Source organism: Marmota marmota, unplaced genomic scaffold, assembly GCF_001458135.2.
Source record: "Marmota marmota marmota unplaced genomic scaffold, marMar, whole genome shotgun sequence".
Classification (NCBI taxonomy): Eukaryota; Metazoa; Chordata; class Mammalia; order Rodentia; family Sciuridae; genus Marmota; species Marmota marmota.
In genome coordinates, this window is record NW_026000174.1 from 66,627,317 (window position 1) to 66,631,870 (window position 4,554).

The 4,554-nt window shown below is 57.0% G+C and overlaps 1 long non-coding RNA gene across 1 annotated transcript; it reads right to left on the bottom strand.

The window, feature by feature from the left end:
* Positions 1 to 792: 792 nt before the first annotated feature.
* Positions 793 to 1,146, bottom strand: LOC125612146. The gene is made up of 2 exons (XR_007342482.1): positions 1,069 to 1,146; positions 793 to 976 (listed from the first exon to the last, which is right to left on the bottom strand). It is a non-coding gene; the product is annotated as an uncharacterized LOC125612146 (long non-coding RNA).
* Positions 1,147 to 4,554: the final 3,408 nt, after the last annotated feature.

Genomic DNA, 4,554 nt, shown 5'->3' on the forward strand with positions numbered 1-4,554 from the left:
CCCCCTTAAAGGGCCAGCCCCGCTTTGGGCCCCTCACCCCCACCCCGCCTCCGGGTAGCGGGTAGGGGAGGGTCCAGTCCGCGGAGGTCTGGGCCTGGCTGTTCGCACGCCCCTAATTTAACCTCCTAGCCGCAAACCCAGGCTTATACTAAGCATCTGATACCAGGACTTGCGTACCCGCCAGATCTCTAGCCCTCATTGGATCCGGTCTTATTCTGTCCTCATTGAGACAGAATGGGGGGCGGGGGCGGGCGCACAGAGGCATGGAGGGGAGAGGGTCCTGGGAGTAGGGCGTGGGTCCGTGAGGAGTCATGGGAGACCCAGGGGTCTGGGTCCTTAAACCCCTTGGCCTGCAAGGGACGAGCGGGCTCCTCTGAGCGGACCGACACGTGGACCGGGTTCCCAGGAATGGAGAAGTGGAAAAGGCGGGCAGGAGCTGCCCAGGTGCTCAGACGTCCTACTTGGCGGGGGTCCCACGCCCCCAGTGGAGGCGGCTCTGGTTGGGGTGGACAGAGCCGGCCCTCGGGCTAGAAGGGCCCGACCCAACGCAGCCACCGCCCACCGGCCGAGATGGCGGCGGACCGGGATTGTGGGAAATGTAGTTCGCCGTCGGCCCCTAGAGGCCGTCCCGCCCCCGGGGCGCAGCCCAGCCGGGAGGCGCAAACTTGTTTGGGGCGCCGTCCTAGGGCTAGCCGCCGCCCTCTCTGCCCCGCAACCTGAGCGCTTACAAAGGAGGAAACTCCAGAGCCTAGAACTGGCACATGGGGGAGCCAGGACTCAAAATAATAAAGGTAATAATAACAGCTGACCCCTAAGGAGCGTTTATTGGGACCCTCACCCAGTGGTTCTACCGTGAGGGTAGCTCCTCTGTCCCTCACACCTCTCTTAAGCAGGCTGAGCATCCCGTTCCATCAGTGTTTGATTCTCTGTATCTTCAAACTGACTCATTCATTCGTTCGTTCATTGTCTCCCACTTCTAGATTGCGGGGTGGAGAGCTGTGCTGGCCTTGTTGCTGATGCCCCGGATAGAGTCTGCTTCTCTGCAAACCCACTGTATTAGAAAATTACCTGGTTCCTGCAGAACCCCAGTCCCTAGAATTATCAGACGCTTAGCAGGCAGCTCCACACTGTTGGGTGAACAAATAACTGAGTTAAAGAATGAGTGACCTGGGCTGGAGTTGTGGCTCAGTGGTGCAGTGCTTGCCTAGTATGTGTGAGGCACTGGGTTTGATTCTCAGCACCGTGTATAAGTGAATGAATAAAATAAAGGTCCATCAACATCTAAAAAAAAAATTTAAAAAGAATGTGTGACTTCCTCAGAAGGTTGTGAATATTAAATAGGAGTGTGGCAAGTTCAATTTTTTAAAATATCGTCCTTATTTTATTTATTTATTTTTAATGTGGTGCTGAGGCTTGAACCCAGGGCCTCGAATGTGCTAGGTGAGCGCTCTACAGCTGAGCCATAACCCCAGCCCAGGCAAGTTCAATTTTGATACTAGAGGCTAATGAAATCACACAGCTAGATAGAGGGGGAGCTGAGATTTTGAGCTGTGTGCCTCCCACTCCTACAGTCCCCAGTCAGCCGGCTTATCAGTTCCACACAGGGTCTCAGGATCCCAGATGTAGTAAGTCCCAACCCTTCACAGACACCTTTTCTTCCCATGCAGGATAGAGCCCTCTACACAGGTAGGGTTTAGAGAGGGCTGGGATTGGCTCAAGGCCACACAGCAGGTGCTGAGCCAATCTTGAACCCAGGACTTCAAGTTCATCCTTTACTCTGTAATTGGGAAAAGAGACAAAGAGAAGACACAGGTGGGGTCTCTGGTTGAGGCAAGGGGGGTGGGGCTTAGTCCAAGGGAAGGGTAGAGTGAGGGAACCTCGCTCCCCAGCTCATGCCCTGGCCTTAGCCTCCTTCAGCCAGCCTGCAGGAGCAAGGCTGACCCTTGCTCTTGCAGATTAAGCAGGACCCACCCATCTAGAGCCTGGCCTCTGGCTGCAGGCCTGTAGCCAAGTCCAAATTCCCCACCATGCCCCACCTCACCCCATCAGGGCAGGCCAGCTTTCTGAACCCCAGTATTGATTCAGAATTTATGGTGCTCCTGGATTAGAGAGGGGACATACTTGAATGGATTTTAGTACCCAACAGCTATTGTGGGAGTAGTGCCTACAGATCTCAGTGTTCCCAAGTTGCTGATTATGAATACTGGTCTTGTCCCTCTTCCCCACAGGGTTGGTGTAAAGGTTTCCAGTCAAGTTCAAATGTTGGATCCCCTTTAAGGGTTCTCTCCAGCACACCCTCTCTGCCTTTCCTTCTGGTCATCATCTGTACCACCCTGAGAACACACCCAGATTCCTCGGGTTGACTTCCCTGTCTGTCCAGTCCCTTCCAATGGCTACCCACCCAGAGAACAGAATGGGCATGCTGACCTGTGCCTTTTGGAAGCCAGGCTGCCCTGCACTGCCTGGGTTTGGATGTGGAGGACTAGGTTCAGATCCTGGCCAGGGGCAAGTCACTTACCTGTTCCGAGCCTCCTCCTGGAGGCTGACCACCCTCACCTTCTTGTGCTGGAGCCCAGAGCTCAGTGTTCCTGTGCCGATCTGGCCATTGCTCCTCTGACAGAGCCCTCCTGGGACTGGGGTGTGCTCCTGCTCCTGTTCCTTCTAGCCTCAGGCCGCAGCCCCACCCCTCCCAAGGTTCTGGCCCCCTCCCACCAGAGTGCAGCTAAGGCTGCCCATGGTCCCTTTCCGAAGCAGAGGCCCTGGGGAGGGTCCTGAGGGCCAAGCCCGCTCCCTTAATCGAGGGTAGAGGCCGGAAGGACTGCCTTCTTTCCACCATTACTGCTTGCCGAGAAACCCCATTACCATTACCAGTGCTGGAAGAAAGTGTCAGAGGAGGAAGGAGCCTTCTAATGGGGGGGCTGCCTTGGTCTCAGGAGACAGGGGTGGGTGGAGAAGAGGCCCAGGCCCTGCAAGCAGGCTCCCATTCTGTTTTCCAAGGAGCTGCTGTGTGCTGCTTCTATGAAGTATCCCTGCCTAAGGCCTACGCCTCAGCTGGGTCCCTGACTCCATCCCTGCTAGCCCTGTCCTGGAACTGACCCATGCCCTTGCCTTGCACTGGTCCCTAGATCCCTACAGCCTTCCCTCTTCTCCTGCCAAACTACCTTAGGGGGTGGGGCATCTCCCACCTTTGCTTACTTCAGCTTCCAACAACCCTTAGCTTCTGAACAGTGAAACTGGGTTCTGCTGCTAGAAAGCACTGGATGTGAACTCAGGCCTGTGGAGCAGAGGCCAGCCTCCACCCTGCTTGGCTTTGTTCTCCCAGTGAGGTCTGGTGGGCACTGGGTCTGGGAGAAGTATGCTTTGCAGCTCTGATGAGAGAAGAGTAAGATCACTGGTTGTCTCCCTTTGTCTCCTCAAGGGCAGGGAGTGGGGACAGGAAATCAGAGGGCTGATATCCTCCTACAAAGCTGTGTGACCTTGGGCAAGTCCCTTTCCCTCTCTGGGCCTCATGTGGTGAAAATAATCACACCCCACAGAACCAAAGCCAAAGACAAGGAGATTCACTAGGTTGACAGCCAACAAGATGGGGATTTGGAAGAAGGCCAGTGCTGGTTAGAGCTCCCCCAGAGGATCTGAGAGCCTGGGGCAAAGGGGCCTGCAGGGCAGCTCCTCCCTGGCTGACCCCTCCTCCAGGAGAACCAGCTCAATTGCTTTCTGGGTTTCTAGGTGACTTGGCTGGCCCCTCTGGATGAGTTCTACTTTAAACCTGCTGCTGCTGCTGCTGCCGCCTCTATATTGGGGGGGCTCCCACAGGGGCCCTGAGGCAGGAGCCCCCCCAACCAAGCCCTGCGGGAGGGGCTGCAGCCCCCACCCATCCCAGTGCCCATGCGCGATAACCCCTCCTCCCATCACTGGAACACAGATTTCAGGGCACCTGCTGCGGGCCAGGCACTGCAGAGCCCCTCTGCAACCTCCTTCTTGGGGACACCCAGGAGGCTCTGGCCCTCTAGGCAAACCTTCAGTTTTCAGCAAAGAGGCCCACAGAGGCAGACTGCAATCATAGGGTCGGCAGCACAGGAAGGGACTGTTCCAGGGCTCGCTCTGGAAGGCCGGGATGCTTAGGTCCTTGAAGGAGGTGTCAGGCGCCTGGTCTCCCAGGGCTAGGGACGGGGGAGGGGCGCCTGCCGGCGGGAGGCCCATTAGCTAGCTAAGTGCTCCCAGGGAGAGGGACCGCCTGCAGCAGAAGGGGATAAGGCGACGTACGGGCACACACGTGTGTGTGTGTGTGTGTGTGTGTGTGTGTGTAGTGGCTTTTCCTGCACTCAGCTAAGTGCAGCCGCCTGCCCCCTCCTCTGGGAACCCCAGGCAGGCTGACCCTGGTAGACGTCTTCTACACCCAGGCCCGCTAGCTGAACCCCCAACAGCTCCGAGGACCCAATCGTCCTCCAGTCCCCGCATGGCACCCGAAAAATGAGTCTTACTGAGCCACAAAGCCCGGCACTGGTGCAGTAAGCCCCATCCACCTCTGGCTGCAGTCGCCGCCCCCGCCGCCAG